This window comes from Balaenoptera musculus, chromosome 14, assembly GCF_009873245.2.
Source record: "Balaenoptera musculus isolate JJ_BM4_2016_0621 chromosome 14, mBalMus1.pri.v3, whole genome shotgun sequence".
Lineage (NCBI taxonomy): Eukaryota > Metazoa > Chordata > Mammalia > Artiodactyla > Balaenopteridae > Balaenoptera > Balaenoptera musculus.
Window position 1 is genome coordinate 34,588,168 of NC_045798.1, and position 21,460 is coordinate 34,609,627.

The window sequence follows — 21,460 nt, forward strand, 5'->3', positions numbered from 1 at the left end:
TGTAGAACAAAGGGCAGACATTCTCCATGAAGATGCCCATTCTTTTTTGAGTGGAGGGAAACTGGAAAATGATGATTAACCACTATTTAACTATTATCATCCATAGTATTGATACTTAAGTGGGTAGAGCAGAAGCTCAATAAACACTTAATTGATTGACTCTTTTCTCTCTTTGACCCAAATCTTAGTTCATCTATTCACACAATATTTATTTCTCTTCTTACTTTGAAGCCTTACGGGTGCTTCCTACTTTCAGAGCATGTGGACGTGTGGTCCTCAGCCTGTGTGAATGGGCGTGGCTTCCAAGTGCAGTTGGGATGGAGAGCGGGGAGTCTTCTGAGGTCAGAGGATAGGAAGAAAAGGGATTCGTTTTTCTAGTTACCTTTAGGCCAATACCTTGAGAAGCTGGTGGTAAAAATATTGTCTAATCTAATCCACAAGAGCCTTCGTTGTACAAATGGGGAAACTGAGGCGCTGGGGGAGGTAATGGCACCGGGTGTGAACGTCAGTCCGGGTGAGTCTAGACGCTTTCCACGACCCCGGCTCCTCCCTGGCGATTGCTTCTTCAAAAATTCTTCTAGGGATCCCGAGGATGGAGAGAGAGAAAGGCAAACCCTCTGCCCGTCAACATGAGTTCCTGTGATAGTGTTGAGCGCTCCCGATGACAAGGCTGGGAACGAGAGCTGTCAGGTGAGGAGGGGCAGGTTCACTTCTCCGCGGACGCTGCGCCGGGGAACGCACGGGACACGCCCACTAACGCGCGGGCGCCTCGCGGTTCCTTCGAGGGGTTGCGGGGCTTTCCCCTCCGCGTGGTGTCAGCGCACTTGCGGCCCGGAGCTGCGCGGGCATCACCCGCAGGACACCGGGCGCCTCCCTGCGGCCCGGGCGCACGTGCCTGGGCTGGGTCAGGGCTGGTGGCCCGCCGTAGTAGCCGGGGCGGGTGGGAGTGCTGGCTCCGGGCCGCGGCCGCCGCCCGCCCGCCGGCTCCCGCGGTTGGGCGGAGGAAGCGCGGGACTCCTCCTCCCCACCGTATTAACATGCACCCAGGGGCGGGTGACCAGCCCAGCCTCGCCGCCCCAGCCCGCCGCGTCCCGGCGCTCAGCAGCCGCGCCAGAGGCGAGCGCTGCGCTCCGGGCCCCGCAATCCCGAGGACACGGCCTCTCCGACACCTCCGGCCCGGGGGCATCGGCGGCATCCGCGGTGGGAGCGGCCGTAGCCGCCTCGGCTCCTCACTCGAGTCCTTCCCATCGCCTCGCTGGGAGCCTGTCCCGGCCACAGGGACACTTCTTTCGTCCTCCCTCCGAGGCTCGCGGGACCGACGGACGGCCGCGGCGACCGAGGGCCGGACTGCGGGCAGGGGCAAGGTAACGCCGGGCTGCTCCGGGGGCTGGGGCGTGCGCTCGCGGCGGCGGCCACCGGAGCCCGGGCCGCCGCCACCGCCGCCACCGCCGCGCGCTGGGCGGCTCTTGCCCGCCGCGCGGTCACCGCTTCTGTCGCGGGCGGAGGGACTCTGAACTGGGCTCCCCTAGCCGCCGGCCGGCTTCTCCTTCGCCTTCCACCGCCCGGGGCGCACTCCAGCGACCCCCGGGGTACTCCGGGAACCTGGGGATCGGCGCGCCCCTCTCCGGCGTGCGGTTCTCGCGGTTCCCCCCGGGGCCTGAGCAGAGGACGGATTTCTAATTGCGACAGGGTCCCGGAAGGGGGAGGGGAGGAGAACAACAGTCCCCGTCACGTCCACCGGCCAAATTCCCACCCCTCCCCCCCCCCCGACCCCAACCCCCGATGCACCTTGCAGGGAAGGAGGGGGCTGCTCCCTGCAGGGCATTTCTCGACTGGCTCCTGGGTCTTTGGCGAGGCAAGTTGTTGCACTTGTTTTTTAGGTGACATTTTGGCATTGGTAGTGGAGATAGCCCCCTCCCCTGTGTGTGTGCGTGTATGTATATGTGCGTGTGCGCGCGCGCGCGTGCGCGAGCGCGCAAGAGAGAGAAAGCCAGAGAAGCAGAGACAAAGAGAGACAGAGGCACGCAGGGAGAGACCGAGATACAGAAAGAGAGACGCACGGAGAGAACGGGGTCCAAGGGAGCGATCACGGGAGGGTCGACCCCCGCCCGCGGCCGAGGCCAAGGCCGATTCCCGGCCACTCGCGGCGCGGGCGGTGAGACCCGATATTCAGCCAGCTGAACAGTCGGGGCTGAGCCGGGACTAGACAGGGACACCCCTCCTCCGGGCCGGGAGGGATAACAAATTGCACTTTCATTGGGGGGGCGGCCGCAGCTGCAGGCGGGATTTCGGGGGCCGCGCGGAGATGGAGATCCTGCCTGCAGGGCTCGGGAGGCTGCGCCCCTCGCGGGAGGCGAGCCAGCCCAGCCTGGCGCGGTGGCCCCGGGAAGCGGTGGGAAGGGGCTGCTCAGGTGCCTGCGCCCGCGACACTGTCTGTGCCGGCGCGCCGTTCCCGCCCAGGGCTCTCAGGCTCGCCTCCCTCCCGGCCAGGAGGCTGCGGAATTTTCTGTCGGAGAAGGGGAGGGGGTTTGAGGCGGCGAGGAGGCTGGGACAGGACCCTCCGTGGGGGGGGGCGGGGGCGGTGAGATGTTATCTCCTTTATGGACGACTGCGAGACTGTCCCCTCTTGACACCGTGAGCTTGGCTCCGTTCTTGAGAGATCGATGCTCCTTCTCCCCCACCCTCCACCCCCAGCATAACACATGAAGTTATGGAATTACAGTGATGAAAAACATCATAAAAGTAACAATTCAAGGCAGATCTTTAGCTTTTAAAGCCTTCGAGAATGGCTTTGTAAACTGGTGATGGATCAGTCTGACTTGTAGTCAGATCCTGGGATGAGGAATGTTCAGAACTAGGAAAGCAATTTTAGGACCAAATGCAAACATCTTGCAAATTATTTTTTACCAGGAAGGAGCTAACTGCCTTTTGACGGTTATTTATAGCCGAATTTCAGCTTCAGGAATCAACTTTCTATTGGCCTAGGTAATTTTGCATGTAGAGCAGTAATCTTTATCCCAACTTGAACCAAAATGACAGGAAGGCAAGAGATGTTACAAGTATCCTAATTTATCCAATGTCAAAAGGATAAAGTTTTCTTTGTTTACATATTTAAGAAGGAGATCCAAAGTCATAAAGAAATATCGAATAACTTTGCAAAACATTTGAAATTTAACTGTTTAGGTTACGAAAACTACCCTTGGTTCAGAAAATTCATATTGTGGCGTGAAATAGGAAAGTTCATAGAAATCTGGTGTCAATGGCCTTGTTATTAATTTCCTTTGGGTGTATTAGTTCAGTTTAAAGTTGCTGCAGTAAAGTCACTTCCTTGAAATATTCCTAATTCTAGATCTAAAATTCCATGACTATTAAAAAAACAACAACTGACTCACTTAAGAGAAAGTATTAGCTACTTTGTATGAAAAGAGACTTGAATGGCTTCACAAATATAGACTATTTAAAAAATTACGTCTGCTGTTTCTCTCTATATTTCTATCCCAAGGTTAGTTCACTAAATAAAATATTTGATCTCAAAAATTATAGACAATATAAATATTGGCAAAATGAACTGATAAACAGATTCTTTAAAAGATTATGAAGTAATTTTCTGACAAAACTCTTCAAGTCACACACTAGCAATTGTGCTTTGCGGTGGGGGGGGTGGTGGTGGAATAATACTTGAGTTTTCCTTATGGGGAATTTTCATGGTTTAGAATCTGTAATTTCTCCTTCAATGTAAACTTCATTTTGCCAGGACTAAAACCTTGATATGAGTGATTATTGAAATCAAGACCTTCTCAAAATATTATGTAGCCCATTCAGGGAAATAGCCTAAACTAACTATAAGTTGTTCTACTTTCTAAGTCCTTCTAAGCGTAAATGTTCTATTGAATCAAATTTGGAAATACAGATTGCATGCACTTTGATTTAACTTCTACTAGGTTATGTATGCCTTTGTTCTATATGGCTGTCTAGACTGATTACTATTTATTTATTTATTTTTTAGATTACTTTTTGTTGTTATTTTTTGGCTACGCAGCGCGGCTCACGGGATCTTAGTTCCCCGACCAGGAATCGAACCCGACCCCCTGCAATGGAAGCGTGGTGTCCTAATCACTGGACCACCAGGGAATTCCCTAGATTGATTAATTTTTAAATATAAATTTAAAACTGGGAAGAGGGGAAATGAAGTTTTACTAACTACTCATTTAGAGATTTGTAGCATAGTAACAATTTCATGTACAACTCAGTTGAGACAAGTAACATTCTTTGAATAGCAACTTCTTCTGGAAACAAAGAGTTCAGTGTTCTGATTTGGATCTCATGTAATATTTCAAATTCAGAAAGAATAGTAATATGCCACCTAAATGCGTGTTTTCATAGTGAAGTTTCTATGACAGATTCACACTATGGTATCTTCTGGATCATTCCCACAAATTGTTCTCCCCTTATTCAGAGCAGCTCTGCTCCATGCAGAAGGATCTGTTTCCTCTTAGGAAGCATTCCATTGGAAGACTGTCATGAAGATTTCATCTCTATAGAAAGCACGCTTGCCTCTCATGATTAATCTAAGGAAACAATGTAGTTGTAAGTTCTTTTGTTTCCTTTTCTCCTTTATCCCGCTAAAGGAGCAGCCTTAAAGCAGGAGCATCGTGAAAGGACTTTTGAAAAATCTGAACACTTGTCTCCAATCCTCACCTCCCACACTTACAATCTATGCCTTACCGTCTATGAGATGTTGTTTTCTTTGTACATTTTTATTTTAAAGAAACACAATCACAAGAAGACCCTTTGTCTAGAATTCTAAAAATTTTGTGCCACAGATACACTTGGAGGTTCAAAAGCACCGCATCATGTCTTGTGCCATCTCTTGTTTCCAGAAGATCCTCAGGGCTTGTAATTCTTCATTTTCAAAGAAAGGAATCATTTCTTCTTTGACTTTCTTCCTTCTTTTTTTTTTTTTTTAAATCATGGGGAATGTGTAGGCTGCTTCCTGTTACTCCCCAATGAAGGTGACTTTCATTGTGTGGTCTCTCAGGAATTGCCAAAGATGTTGTTCCTAGGAAGGTCTAAACCGTTCTTCTACCACAGAGGAGGATTTAGAACTAATCATCAGTCTTTCACTTTAATGTATTTAAACATCCACTGACAACTCATTGTATGAGATACCAGGTACCAGTTCCTTTTCTTCTAACACATACCTCTTTGGCTTATGCAAAATGTATATTTGCTATGTATAATATACCATTAATGCATACCAAAATTTGTGACTTCTTTTTTTTTGTAACCCTGCAACACACAAACCACCTGCTAAGGAAAACGTGTGGTTGAGGGCAGAAAAAATGGGATGTGGATATAAGGTGGTTAAAATGGTGAATGGCTTTTCTTTGAGGTCTTTTCTTCCTTTCTCTGATTGCACAGAGGTTGGTATTGCATGTGAGCTGTGCTGACCCACAAATTTTACATCTTTTAGTCTAGACAGTGGTGGGGCCAGACAGCTGGTGTACCAGTGAGAAACTGGAGATCTTCTCTGCCTTTATTGACCTAAGGTTTTTCCTGGATGGTGTTTATTGTTTTCTCCTTCCTGCAGGAGGTAATGATTACTGGGTAACAAGTGACAGCCCACTTGGGAGCCCAGCTCACACCCAGGAAGCCCTCTGGATATGTGGCCACGGATCTTTGGCTCAGATTCTTGGGCCTTTTCTTTCCTGGGTAGGTGAGAACCTGCATAGCGGGGGATATCATTGCCCAGTTTGGGGTTGTTGTGAACTAGATATCAGTGCTCTGGGTCTTCTCTGAAGATGCAGACCCACCCTCCTCCTGGGATTTGCCTGACACTATACTGTTCATTTTCACATTCATTTATCATGGTTTGCTCCTCCGTCGTCATGGACAATTTCTATATCTTCTCCCAACGTTTCTTGTCGGATTTGTAAGCAACAGCACAAAAGCAAGCGTGAAGAGTGTGGTTTGGCAGTGCATTAACTGCCCGATCCTGCCAGGACTTCTTAGGATTCAGCAGACTGGTAGTCTCATTGGAGCCATGGATGAGCAATTAGGAGAGGAGGATTTGTGCTGGGACCTGAGTATCTCCTCGCTCCTGCATCCCCATCTGCACCAGGAGGGCTCAGAGGCCTTTCAGTGGCTCCATCAGGCTGCTTGTGGGAAGGTCTCTCTCTCTCTCTCTCTCTCTCTCTCTCTCTCTCTCTCTCTCTCTGGGCGCATTTCCAGCTCTGCTGCTTTACTCCCTGACATGGTTTTGGCTAATTTGGAAACATCTGCTAGAGTAACTTCCCTTTTAATTCTACTACAGGAGAACGTTTATGAGTATTCTGACAGGAGGACTGGCATTAACCCTCACTCTCACCTCCAGATTACATCCTTGCCCTGGGGACCCTTGCTTTCTGGGTTTCAGTTTCAGTGGAAACTCAGTGTGATATCTTTTTCCGGGCTAGAAATTGCCCCTGGTAGATAGCATGGAGATTTCTTTGCAAGACACAGGCTGCTGTTGAAGAGGAAAATGGCATTTTGATCTTGTCTCAGACTTTGCGAGCAGCTCTTCTTTGATATGATTCATCAGACTAGTCTAGCAAGAAGGCAAGGCACAATCACTCTCCTCGAAGCTCTTTACCCAGACACGAATGCAGAAGCAAAGTCACATTTTCTATCAGACAGGGATGAGCTTTCCCACTTGGAGCTGGGAAGGGGCAGCAGGGGAACCCTGAAGCAGTAACACATTTAGAAGTTTCCTGTGTGAACTCCCTGGAACATGTTTCTTACATTATTTCCATTTCCCTAGACCTCAGCTGAAAGGTCATTTAATCAGTGAAGCTGTCCGGTTGCAGGCAACTTAGTTGCCTTGATACTTTTTACCATGGTCCTTTTACAGTTAATAATGATGCCTTGACTTTTGTGATTATCTGATCGATTGTCTTCCCCACTGAACTATGCATTCCCTGAGATCAAGGACTAAAATAGCATGTTCACAAAATATCACTGACGCCTAGCACAGCACCTGGGACTTAGTAAGTGGTCAGTAGACATTGACTGAGAGAATGAATGAATAATGAGTGCATGCAAATCTGTATTCCAACTGTGTAAGGCCCGGAACTCTGAAGGTAGTATTACATGGCTTTTGCATGGCCCTCCTTGCAGTCTCAAACTCTGCATCCTTTGGTCCTAAGCTTCTTCTGATAACACCTGGTAAACACAGGGCTGATCCCAGCATGGCCAGCATGTGATGGGTTAGGTTGTGCTCTGTTTCCAGCTACAGAAACTACAGTCTTCTGGTCAACAGAGGGAGGTTCTGAAATAAGATACGGATTAAAAAAACAAAGCAATACAAACCCCTCCCCCCCTGAAAAAAAACCCTCTTGCCCCTTTTCCTTTCTCCTCCTTCTCACTCACACATACGAATGGCTTAACCACCCGACTTGCCTTTATCAGATTCCACCCCCTCACCCCGCCCTTTGATGCTAAACACAAACTTCTTTCCCACCCTTTACCCCCAAAGGATCAAGCATTCCTTCCTGTGTCTCCACTGAATCTGATGCACATTTATTTATTTTAAAACATTTATTTATTGATTGATTCGGCTGTGTCATGATTTATTTATTAGTTTCAGTGTGCGGGATCTTTTGTTGCAGCGCAGGGCTCTAGAGCTCACGGGCTCAGTAGTTGCGGTGGGTGGGTTTAGTTGTCCTATGGCGTGTGGGACCTTAGTTCCCCGACCAGGGATCGAACCCAAGTTCCCTGCATTGTAAGGTGGATTCTTAACCAGAGGACTGCCACGGAAGTCCTTGATGCATATTTATATTCCATTTTCTGTTGATGTGCTTGTCAACCTCTATGAGACCGTAAGCTCAAGGGATAACAGAGATAGGGGCTAGGAGAGGGGTTGCTGATGGAAGGGATGCAAATGTTCACTGAAGATTGAAAGGTTGAATCAGATCACAGGGATGAGAGGTATGAAGTGGGAGGGGGAGAAGTGGCTACAACTGACTTTCTTGCTGGAGGTTGATTTCTGTAGAGGTACCTACTTAGAACCTATGTGGGGTGGCTCTTGATCATAGGGGATGTTGGAATCTACCATTTTAAATTATATGGGTTCACAGCCTCCTTGGTATTTCCATGACTTTTTTATACTAGTTTCTGGCCAGGCAAGTAGTATATTCTGTCCGATCTACACTTCTGAGACACTGGAACGATGAGGTGTGGTGGGCCAGCGGCATGGGTGTGCTAACCTGCCCTTCCCCCCGCCCCCAGCTTTAGATGTTACACCACTGCTCAACCTTACAGATCTGCGAGGCAATGTAAGACTCAGCATGGACATGACCCATGTGTTTATAATAATGCATCATCACTTTTCTAGATTTGCCTCTACTTTATCGGTAATTTAAAATATTCTGCTTTGATGCTAAGAATACCAAGGGATTTAGATGATCCATGGCATATATTTGGCATGGATATAGCCTTTCCAAGGATGGGCGAACGAGCAAATGAAATCATATGATCTTCCTTGTATTCATGAGTATGGAGACTGTCGAAGTGCAAAATATAGTTCAAATCCTTGGGCAGCTGAAAATCGAACCCAAAGCAGTGGGATCGTTTTGGAATGCTTCCTAAAGAGGACGGTCTTATGTTGGACTTTCCTAGATGGTAAGAGTTAAGTAGGAGGAAGGGATGACTTTTCAGATAAAGCAAAACTTTGACAAAGACATGGAGATGCAAACCAACTTGGCAGATTGCTGGCTCAGGGAGATGGTCTTCTGCACCAGCTTCTCTAGTGCATTTTAATTAGACCTGGAAATGAATTTGACTGAGAAGGATGGAGGCACACTCTGGATGGTTTTACTGATGATTCAAGAATGTTTAGCGTTGATAGGAGCATTGAAGGACTTTGTATAGACAGTGACATGGAGAAGTGGCCTCTGGGACGGATGGAAGTGAATCAGTCTGCCACCAGATGGGCACAGAGGGACGCCTTAGGGGGCTATTGTGCTAATTCAGGTGTAAATGATGGGCTCCAGGTGGAGGGAAGTCGGAATGGGAGAAGAGAAGACATGAAATATTTTGGAAAATTCTCAAGTAATAGTCGACTCTTTTCTTTCTCTGTTGCTGTGTACCTGTGCCTCAAGCTACTTTTCAGTTCTTCATTACAAGTTGAGAATTATTGTGAAATGTTTCAGCAACACGAAAAATTAAATATTATGGTAAACACACATGTACCCAATCACTGCACATGCTGTTGATACTCTCAGAGTCTCTCCAAGGCTATGTCCCCTCAGTGGTACCCTGTACACTGAATTTTGTGTTTATCATTGCCACACATTTCCTCATCCTTTGTTAGGTATGTAGGTATATGTGTGTACTACACAGTAGAGTCTTGTTTTGCTGTTTTAAAACTCGATAGGGCTTCCCTGGTGGCGCAGTGGTTGAGAATCTGCCTGCTAATGCAGGGAACACGGGTTCGAGCCCTGGTCTGGGAGGATCCCACATGCCGCGGAGCGGCTGGGCCCGTGAGCCACAATTACTGAGCCTGCGTGTCTGGAGCCTGTGCTCCGCAACAAGAGAGGCCGCGATAGTGAGAGGCCCGCGCACAGCGATGAAGAGTGGCCCCCACTTGCCACAACTAGTGAAAGCCCTCGCACAGAAACGAAGACCCAACATAGCCATAAATTAAAAAAAAAAAAAAAAAAAAAAAAAAAGTTAAAAAAAAAAAACTCGATAAATAGGAACACCATGCTCTTTGTAGTCTTCTTTACCCAACTTTAATTGATTACTATTTTGTTGATATGAATAGGTATTACTTATTCACTCTTACTACCCTATGGTATTCCGTTGTATAATATATAGTGATTAATGTATTGATGGACATTCTATTTATTTTCCAACAAGGCTGCTACGGATGTTCATACGCACATCTCCTTGTGCATACAAAGGACCTTTCCTTGGGGTATATTCTTAGGAGAATTGTAGGAGGGATTTGTACCTTCCCATTTAGCAGATAATGCCAAATTACCAAAAAGAGTTTTGTCTATTTATCCTCCCACCAGCCATCTATAAGAGCTCCTTTTGTTCTGTATCGTTGTCAACACTTAGTGGTATATGTTATTTTTTGCCAGCCTTCGGGTTGTGAAATTATATCTCCTTGCAGTTTTAATGTGTTGTTTCCTGACCGCTAATGTTGTTGACCATTTTTTTCCTCTCTTAACATTCAGATTTCTTTGGAATGTGTAGACATACATGTTGTCCACTCTCCCACTGCATAAAAAAACTCATTGATTTGTAAGAGTTATTTATATATTCTGGATATCAGAGTTTTTTCTGTAATTTCATTCCAGGAATGAAATGAAGCTCGTTTCAATGGGCTTCTCCCAACTGGTGGCTTGTCTTTTCATTTTTAGGACATCTTTGGGTGAAAAGATTCTTTTTAAAATTTAAAATAGATGCATTTTTGATTCTTCTTGTTATGGTATCGATATCTTGTTTAAGAAATCTTTTCCATTTCTAAGTGGTAAAAGTATCACCCTTTTCTATCTCATAAACTTTTTTTTTTTTTTAATTTTAATTTTTGGCTGTGTTGGGTCTTTGTTGTTGCTTGCGGGCTTTCTCTAGTTGCAGCGAGCAGGGGCTACTCTTCATTGTGGTGTGTGGGCTTTTCATTGCGGTGGCTTCTCCTGTTGCGGAGCACGGGCTCTAGGCATGCGGGCTTCAGTAGTTGTGGCACGCGGGCTCAGTAGTTGTGGCTCGCGGGTTCTAGAGCACAGGCTCAGTAGTTGTGGCGCATGAGCTTAGTTGCTCCGCGGCATGTGGGATCTTCCCGGACCAGAGTCCGAACCCGTGTCCCCTGCATTGGCAGGCAGATTCTTAACCACTGAGCCACCAGGGAAGAACTCTCATAAACTATTAAAGTTTTATTTTCACATTTAGTTCTTCAAGACTTTCGTATCAAAGGTTATTTTATAAAGCCCTTAATTACATTCCAAATTTGGGCACAGCATATAACTTCTCTTGGTCTTAATTTCTTCTTCATGAAGTTAGACTTTGAAGCAGTTGTACTGTATGGATTCTGCTGCCCCTCCACTTCAAGACTTCATCATGTTACGTTGGGCATGTACAGGGTCTTTTAATGGAACTTCTTGCCTCCAGGGTCTCCTTCTGATTCAACTTGCATCTAGATTTACTTTTCTAAAGACCTATCAAAGTCACTGTGAGACTCCTCAAACTCTGACCTTGAGACCGTGAGGGCAGCAGCCACGACGATTTTTACTTCCCTGCATCCCCCAGACTCGAGCACAAACCTGGAACATGGCTGGTTGGTCCTCAGATGTGTGAGTGAGAGAAGGCACAGCTGGCTCCCTTCGTGGCTCAGCTCCATTTCTTTTTCTTTTTTACATTTTATTGAAATATAGCTGCTTTACAATATTGTATTAGTTTCAGATATACAGCAAAGTGATTCAGTTATACATATATTTTATATAAAATATATATATATACACCTTTTTAGATTCTTTTCCTTTATAGGTTATTACAAGATATTGAGTAGAGTTCCCTGTAGGAGTTCCCAGTAGGTCCTTGTTGTTTATCTCTTTTATATACAGTAGTGTGTACATGCTAATCCCAAACTCCTAATTTATCCCCCCCCCCCTCCATTTCTTAGTCTCTTACATCAAAACTCTTCTCCACCATGACCACCTCTGCTTGTCAGGACTGTGCTACTCTGGCCCTTCTTTCTTCCTCTTCCTTTGTTTCTTTTTCCTTCATGTATTTAAATTCTGTCGAATTGACAGATCGCCAGTAGCACATTCTCCTCGGGCCTAGAGAAGAGGAGTCTGGAATTTACTCTTCCCTTCATGTCCTTCAGTACAGTTTGAGTGTTTTACCATGAGCAAGAATTTCTTTTAAAATCATTGTTTCAATGCTTCCTCTATCCTTCAAGGCCCAGTCAAATCTCGCCTCTCACATGAAGCGTTTTATGACTATTTCAGCCCAGGGTAAACTGTCCTCTGAGTTCCAGTTGCGTTTTTCTGGGTCATTTACTTTATGATTTACATTTTAAACATTTTATGTGAATACTGCTAGATTTTAAGCTCCTTCAACTGATGAATTGGCTAATGTGCTTTTTGTCTGTCTTCTAGGCCTAAACCCAGTAGCCAGCAGAGTGGTTTTTTTTTTAGGAGGTGGCAGCTGCTTTCTTGATGATTGTAATTAGTTATTGGAGATGGCTTGGGCTGAGTGGAGACTTGGAGTGTGAGGACATTGGGAATAGTGACATTACTGGAACATGTAAGGATCTGGAATAAGAGGCTAAATTGTGGTGATAAAAATTTGAGCTCTATTTTGGTTATGTTGACTTTTGATATGACCTGTCCCATCAGCAACTTGGGAAACATTAAACCTGAGTTTTAAGAATTGATAAAGATTTGAGGTTGTTGATTAGGGTGTTCTCTGCTGGAAGTCGATCATTAGATTCAGGATACTAGCAGCTGTTTCTGTGTTCCAGACAGGAATCTTACTCCTCACCACCCCGAGTCCTGATTCTACTATTCTGATATGTAACTAACTAGATGACTCTGGGCAAGTTCATTCATTTCTCGGAGTTCAGTTTCCTCATGTGAACAAGGAGGATAACTAAACTTACATATCAGAGGTTTTGAAAGGACTCAGTGAGCCAACCTTTGTAAAGTATCTCGCTCAGTGGTGGGCTTATGGTGGGCAAATAATAAATGCTGTTATTAACAATACATTTTTATCTGCAAGAACTCATCTGCCAACCATCTTTTTATAACAAAGTAGCACCTTGGTTTAAAAGGTGCTATTTTTAAAGAATTTAAAAATTATTTAGTCATGAAAGGTTTTTTTCTCCTAGTGAAAATTCCTAGATCTGCTTTCATTTTCCCTAATTATCTGATGAAAGTGAGAGCACTTCACTGAACAAGTGCAATAATAGCTAATATTTATTGAGCAACCCTGGTCTTTGGACTCCGGCAGTAGTGCCTTTAGGCTCCATAGGCTGCAGTTACAGGGAAAGAGGCCCACAGCCCCCCTACAGTTCAGCCCTGTCTGACGTGGTACCATATGCTGTGAGGAGAGTACAAAAGAAATCAAAGGCATGTCTTTCTCCCCAAGGAAGATTTAATTGTGAAAAAATTAATGCAGCTAAAGCAACATGCAAAGTGTACATTTTAATTTACTCTGACCAGAATGCATATTTATTAAGGCAAGATGGGATATGGAAAAGGTCTCTAAGCTAACCAGAAAGAGGCAGTTATGCTTGACCCTTACAGAGGAGCATCTCTTAACGGTCACGGTGAGCCCCGGGTCCTTGTACTTTGGCAGGTGGGGCACTCGTCTTCTGATCGCATCCACCTTTTTCTGCTGCGTGTGGCTTATCTTCTGCCTCCGAGTAATGTGTCTTCACGCAGCTCACAGTGAAGACTCAGCTGTGTCTTCACAGCTTCTCTCTTAGAAGGGGCTCAGCAGATAAAAACCAATAGTAAACAGAATGAGAACTTTACTGATTGATTAGATGGGAAAATTCCATTGTTTTTTCATTAAGGGAAGGGTTTCTGGGCAGTTACATCTGGATTATTTGGGTTTTGTAGGATTTTTATGTGTTATAGCAGCATGATATTTCATGTCTTTGTGATTTAGGTTTAAAACCCCATACACCCAAATACAAAACACTTTTTCACGTCCTTAATCTCACATCCTTAATTCTTTCAGGGAATCCTCTTGGGTAGAAATGTTGGTACACACAAACTGGCTTGAGGTGCTCCAAAGAGAGCTGATAAACACACATTAAATGTGAGAAATATTGGCAATACTAATTTACCAAGAGGTTGTGTTCCATAGGTGTGCTTATAAGCTGATTATTTTTGGACACCCAACAGAATTATCCCATAGAAATTATGTATCTGATAGTGGCTGGCTTCTAAAGTTAAATTTCTAGAGTCCTTTTTCACCCATTTTCTACAAGCAAATGAGTATTACTATAATGAAAACCATAGCTATTTAAAATTCCAGACCCTATATCTATGAAAAAAAGGAATTCTCAATTGTAACTAGGAACACATACCACCCTTTCTGCCACAGAATTAGGAAGTCTCTCGCTCTGCCAGGGGTCGGGTGCTGAACCATGTTCAGGCAACAGCCGCTGCTAACACGGCGGTGTGATTTCTCCTTGATCCAGGACCAGACTGGTGAGGGGATGAGGGAACCAAGAGGCTCACTGATGGGCACTAATAATTGTTAACGAGCTACATTTATATAAACCACTTCTCTTTATTTGAATATTTGAATGAAAGAAGAAAACTCTAGTATAGCTCAATTACCCATATTATGTCCTGCATTGAGAACCAAGATATGTAGGTGATTTCTAAGTCAGATGTCAATAAGGGAGTGATGGGTAGAAATGTATTCCTTTGTACTTAGTTCATTTTTCCAGATTTTTATTTTCCTATGCATTTCAGATCCTAAAGATGCCCACAGTTGGATGATAGGAATTACTGATTCATTCATTCATTCATTCAACTAACAACAGTTTATTGAGTAACTAGTACATGCCAGGCACTATTCTAGGTACTTTGAATTCGGTCCTGAGCAACAGCAAGAACGAAAGACAAAAGGCATCCCCTGTGGAGTTTACGTTCAAGTGTGAGGAAACAGACAGCAAACAATAAACATCAGACTTCTTTTCGCGTGTTAGAAGGAATAACAACTATGAAAAAAATAGAACCAGATGAGAGGGATTATTGAAGTACCGTTCTTTGATAGATTTCCAGTATAGAAAGAAATAAACTTTTATATTATTTTTATTTATTTATTTATTTAAAGACTTAAAAAATAAATTTATTTTATTTATTTTTGGCTGTGTTGGGTCTTCGTTGCTGTGTGCGGGCTTTCTCTAGTTGCGTTGAGCGGGGGCTACTCTTCGTTGCGGTGCATGGGTTTCTCGTTGCGGTGGCTTCTCTTGCTGCGGAGCGTGGGCTCTAGGTGCGCGGGCTTCAGTAGTTGTGGCACGCGGGCTCACTAGTTGTGGCTCACGGCGCTAGAGCGCAGGCTCAGTAGTTGTGGTGCATGGGCTGTGGGATCTTCCCGGACCAGGGATCGAACCCGTGTCCCCTGTGTTGGCAGGCAGATTCCTAACCACTGCACCACCAGGGAAGTCCAAGCTTTTTTATTTTTATTTTTTAAATTCAGACCTTCTCTTGAAAGGTTCTAGCTTTGGGATTTGGCAAGGCTCTTGGAGAGGCGTGGGGTGATGTTCACTGCTGTGTAATTCGTTTATCCTTTCTGTCTTAACAGCAGTCTGTATACTTTTCAGATATAGTATCTACCATATTGCATTGTAGCTGCTTGTGGTTTTTAATCTCCTGCTAGATTATGCACTGTAACAACATAGGGCATGCTTCTTAAGAACATACCCTGTAATAATACTGCTAGTAATAATCATAGTTATTATATGTTTTACTGAATGCTTTCTATGTGCTAAGTGTATTATGCTGCCCCTAAGTAGAAAGTGATATCATGCTTTAGAGAATATATTCTCAGACTGCAGAACTATCATGGGTAGAGCTGATCATAGAACCAAGTTCTGTTAGCACCAGCCTCTGTACCCCTCTGGTGCCTAACCCAGTGCCTGGCATTTGGTTGGCATCCAAGAAATATGGAGTGAAATGGGAATCAAGTAAGTGGCCATACTGTGAAACTGATAACTCTCAGAAATGTGTCTCCAGCTGCCTACAGGATATACCCTCTTGTTTTCAATTGTTTCACTTGACAGCGTAGCTGGCCCAGGAGGTGGTTCTTTGGAAATTTCTTGAAGTGACCCTTGTTTTATTTTTCTTGAATTCCTTCCTTCTGTTTCCACTCATCTCATTTGTGGAGAACTTGATGGAAATAGAAATATTTCTGCTAAAATCATAACCCTGTAGTCTGAAGGTAAAGCCTTTTGTTCTGTAATGTCTGTTATATGAAGGAATCTCCACATATCCTTTTTCTGAGTTTTACCTTGCTGCTGACTGGGGCCTGCTCTGATGGGTTCTTTCAGGACATAGGTGTTTCAATGGCACCAGGAACCAAGGGCCTCAATACCTTGTGTTTGGCTCACCTTCCACTTTCCACCTGCCTCTTCCCACGTGTCAGAGAAATTTTGTGTGACAGAGGTGAGTCTCTGCGGAATCTTCTGGGGGTGGGACCATCTGCTTGCTCCGAAGAAAGTCAGTTCCTTCTTTCCAGGAAAGGATCTGTCAGCTGTAGGAGAAATGTTAGCTTCTTTTTTTTTTTTTATTTTTTAACATCTTTATTGGAGTATAATTGCTTTACAATAGTGTGTTAGTTTCTGCTTTATAACGAAGTGAATCAGCTATACGTATACATATATCCCCATATCTCCTCCCTCTTACGTCTCCCTCCCATCCTCCCTATCCCACCCCTCTAGGTGGTCACAAAGCACCGAGCTGATCTCCCTGTGCTATGCGGCTGCTTCCCACTAGCTATCTATTTTACATTTGGTAGTGTATATATGTCCATGCCACTCTCTCACTTTGTCCCAGCTTACCCTTCCCTCTCCCCATGTCCTCAAGTCCATTCTCTAAGTCTGCGTCTTTACTCCTGTCCTACCCCTAGCTTCCGCTTCCCATCGAGTAATCTATTGGAAAGGACATTTAGAGCATCCCTCCAAGACAAAGCAGCACACACACAGGTGACACCGGCAATAAAGACAGAATTTAGGGAACACAGTGAATGAACCTGACACACCTTTGGCAACATTTAGATAAGGACTTTAATGGCAAGTGGGAAAAGAAAGATGTTAGATTGTCCTCCTAAGAAATCCCAGCAGAAAAGTGCTCATTGGCTGTTGGGATTCTTTGCGATTGAGCCTGATGGAATTAAACACTTCAATCTGTTTAAACAGACATTGACAAATCAACACTGTTGTATCCTTAACTCAAGTGCAAGGTAATTCAAGTGGCCTATAAAATACTAGCATGCTGCTATAGTTTTTTTTTAACTTTAATTTTTTAAGAAAAAGGCAAGTTGACTGTATAAGCATCTCTATCTCAAATAAATATTGGTACGGGATGTTTGGCTCATGTAAGTTATCAGAAGCTGAAATGAAGATGGATATATGTCAAACTGGTAGAACAGTGAGCACCCTTTATAAAGTCCCTGCTGCCTTAGTGTCACAGAAAACAAATGCATTTTATAAGTGCAATGTCTTCCATCTTTCTTTGCGTGTTTCTACATGTATTATTTCTGATGCTTTTGTTTGGGATTGCTTTACGTTCCTTATGTAAAATAAATTTGAGTGTTGAATTGCCTAGGGCATAAACTTAGTGAAAGTTCTAGAAAGCTGCTAGTAAAAGTAATGTACTGATAGTAATACATTAATTTCTTGAAGACAGGAAGTATATGGCCAAAGGCTTGGCAAGTTTTCAATCTACGAGTGTCCTACGTTGAAATTGAAATTCAATTTTTTTGATATTAGACACGTTCTTAAAATTAACTTGTATACACATGTATGGAGTGCACATGAGTCAAAACGTTTTATTAGAAATTATATCATTGAAATTGAGTAGTCTACCTCACACAGTCATATATGTTTAGGTGTAAAATGGAAGGATAACTAATCTTTTCTAAGATATTTTATTCCATCTGCCTGGAATTTTGCTCCCTCCCTCCTCCCAACTCATTTTGCACATGACTGTTTTGTTTTGTTTTGTTTTCTCATTAATGCCACTCTTTCCCACCATTTGCAAAGTAGTTCAACTTATCACCATATTCTCTTCCCAGCATCCTGGTTAGCATAGAGATTCTTAATAAATATTTGTCAAATATTGCTTCCTAATAAATATTTATCCAAAGAATGAATGTGAATGAAGTTCTCAATGACTTAACTTTTTTTTTATAATAATGAGCCATCTTTGAACCATTATTTACTTCACACCTGACACGAAATTGATAAACAAAACCAAGATCATACAGCATGATTTGTTCCATTAGTTATTGTTAACTGATCAATTATTCAGTAATTCTGAAAAATGAGAAAGAGGTTGAAAACATTCTCCTTGCATTCAAGCATCTCGCTTGGCTAGAATGTTCCAAGAGATTTGATTGCTTTCCCTATAAGTTTGCATTAAATATCTTTGTCAATGTTTCAGTTCATCGATATTCTTCATAAAATTTCAGAAAGGAACCAGTCCATCTGTTCCTAGAGCACTGTCATTCCTTGGCAATTTTATTGGATTTTCCTCTTGGCTGCTTTATCGTTGTTTTGGAAAACTTGTTTTTCTTCTAAGTCCTGGCAGTGTGGATGGAGAAAACCAAAGTCTTCCTTCCATTGTTAGTGATTTCTCCTTTGTTTCCGAAAGATAAATTGAGCCTTCTATGATGGTTTATAAATTTTTGGTGATGTTACCTAAACACTTTATTGGTATAAATAGGATTTTGGTTGAGCAGGAGCTGTAAGTGCTTTAGTTTTAAACATAACCATTATTGGACCCCATGAAGAGTTTAAGCCCATAGGATATTTGTCTTTCTCTGTCTGACTTACTAGGTCCATCCATGTTGCCGCAAATGGCATTATTTAGTTCTTTTTTAAAAAATTTTTTATGGCTGAGTAATATTCCATTGCATGTTTATACCACATGTCAGTCATTTTTAAAAAAAATTTATTTATTTTAGCCTGCGTTGGGTCTTTGTTACTGTGTGCAGGCTTTCTCTAGTTGCGGCAAGCGGGGGCTACTCTTCTTTGCTGTGTGCAGGCTTCTCATTGTGGTGGCTTCTCTTGTTGCAGAGCACGGGCTTCAGTAGTTGTGGTACGTGGGCTCAGTAGTTGTGGCTTGCGGGCTCTAGAGCGCAGGCTCAGTAGTTGTGGCACACGGGCTTAGTTGCTCCGTGGCATGTGGGATCTTCCCGGACCAGGGCTCGAACCTCTGTCCCCTGCATTGGTAGGCGGATTCTTAACCACTGCGCCACCAGGGAAGCCCCCTCTCGCCTTTATTTTTGTTTAAAATGGAAAGTTTATTTGCTCAGTACACCAAATAGAATGCAAGCACTGTCATGACAAATATACAGAAATATGCAAATCAACATAAAATAGTGATTTAGTTTAAATGAAGGGAAATCTCTTTAAATGTTATGACAACGTACTCCTAAGAATCTTTTTTTCAGTTAATTATACATTTCAATAAAATAAACGGTAATGAATTAAGTGGAAGTTAGCTTGTAAATTTTTCTTAAAAATAAAAATCCAACCCTATTAATCCATGTCAGTTAAACACTCTAACTAAAATTTCCAAGTAAGTGCAAAAATAGATGGAGTTAGTTACCTTTTTTGCTTGAACAGTCCCAAGGAAAATGGTTCCTACAAATACAGCAGACAAACTGTTAAGACCGACCGATCTAGAACATAGTGTTGAACTAATTTCAGTCTCAAGTTGTGCTAAATGCTCATCATTAGTATGGCACAGTTTGGTCCATGATATGGTTTAATGCCAAGACAGATCCCAATTTGTTACAGAAACACATAGATAACTGTTGCTTTATATATATATATATATATATATTTTTTTTTTTTTTTTTTTTTTTTTTTTTTAAGCCAGGTATATACTTCCATATACAAAGGCAGGTTTCCCAAGAGGAATTTACAGAAAGTAGTCTGGGGTGCTGTGGATCACATGAGGCTCTCCATGACAAGGTGCTGGGTCAAACTGAAGGAAGGAATATTTCAAAGTGTCATCTAATCCCATGATAGCAGCCTGGTTCCCACAACGATAACAGTAATTGGGTGCACTGAAAATGGTAACCACATTCCGATCGTGACACCAACTGTATCGCTCCATTACAAGTTGGTGAGCACGAGAAACCAGTGTGAGACCATTGGCATGGTTAAATGTTTCAGAAATATCTTGTCCAAATGTGTAGCCAGCCCCGAGTGGTGAAATACCCCACCCACCATGATCATCTGGATCTGACCATAACAGATCACACATTGGGCCCTCATGTGGAACTTCTTGTAAACGATCCAGGGCTCTTATATGATCCAGTGTATCTATGGATGGGGAGGGGCCACCGTGGAGGCAGAATATCTGTCCATCTACTAAAGCTGTAAGTGGCAGATAATCAAACATCTGTAAAATATTTCCAAACATCGGCATTTCCATACTTTCGCAGACATTCATCATAAAAGCCATATACTTGGGTAACTTGTTGGCTTTCGTGGTTTCCTCTCAATCTTGTAATATGTTCTGGATAACGCACCTTTAATGCCACAAGAAGAGTCACAGTCTCCACAGAATAATAACCTCTGTCTACATAGTCACCCATGAATAGATAGTTCGTATCTGGTGATTTCCCACCAATTTTCAAGAGTTCCATAAGATCATGGAATTGACCATGCACATCTTGACAGATGGTAACAGGACAACGGACCTCTTGCACATTTGATTCTTTTGTTAAAATTTCCTTAGCCTTTTTGCACAGCGTCCGCACCTGGTTCTCGCTAAGTTGTTTACACTCGTTCAGCTGCTCGACCCATTGGTCCAGCTCCTTGGTGAATGCCTTGTCGTCCATGGTGGCCCGAGTCCCTCCCCCACTGCCCCTGCCCCGGGCGCCGGTCCCTTCACCCGGCGCCACCACCGCCACCAGATCCCAGCTCCCAGCTCCCACATATCAGTCATATGTGGAATCTAATTTTTTAAAAAATGATATAAATGAACTTATTTACAAAACAGAAACAGAGTCACAGATTTCTAAAACAAACTTACAGTTACCAAAGGGGAAACATGGTGGGGAGGGATAAATTAGGAGCTTGGGCGTAACATACACACACTACTAAATATGAAATAGATAACTAAAAAGGACCTACTGTATAGCACAGGGAACTCTACCCAATATTCTGTAATAACCTATATGGGAAAAGAATCTGAAAAAAGAATGAATATGTGCATAATTCAATCACTTTCCTGTATGCCTGAAACGAACACAACATTGTAAATCAACTATATTCCAATAAAATTTAAAAAAATATGTTAATGAAAAAAAAAGAGTTTAAGCCCCTAGGTTTAAAGAGAGAAGCCAGCTTCCTTTCAGAAAGGTACCCCAAACAGAACTAGTTTGTCATCATTTAACTTTATATCCCCACGTAGCAGTAATTCTCAACCTCGTGTAGGCATTGGAAACATCTAGGGAACTTTGGAAACATACCGATCTCAGGCTCTGTCCTAGACCACCTCATCTTCACCTCTAGGGTGGGCTCAGGTGTGAGCATTTACAAAACTTGCCAAATGATTCTAGGGCACGTCTAGGGATGAGAACTGAGGACCCATGGCACTGGTTCTCAAAGTATGGTCTCTGGACCAGCAGCACCACATCATCTGGGAACTTGTCAGAGATGCAAATACTTGGGCCCAACTCAGACTTACTGAATCAGCAATTCTGGAGGTGGGGCTCA

At 43.5% G+C, this 21,460-nt stretch overlaps 1 protein-coding gene and 1 pseudogene across 3 annotated transcripts in view; one reads left to right on the forward strand and one right to left on the reverse strand.

Annotated features, from left to right (window-relative positions):
- Positions 1–965: 965 nt before the first annotated feature.
- The window catches only part of DLGAP1 (DLG associated protein 1), an 869,846-nt gene continuing 849,351 nt past the window's right edge, over positions 966–21,460 (forward strand). For 2 of the 3 annotated variants that reach the window (XM_036822899.1, XM_036822900.1), the window contains exon 1: positions 966–1,364. The gene's annotated coding sequence lies outside the window, so the exon portion shown is untranslated. The remainder of the gene's footprint in view (positions 1,365–21,460) is intronic. The other variant, XM_036822903.1, reaches the window with a different exon arrangement.
- LOC118879831 lies at positions 19,653–20,580 on the reverse strand (annotated as a pseudogene).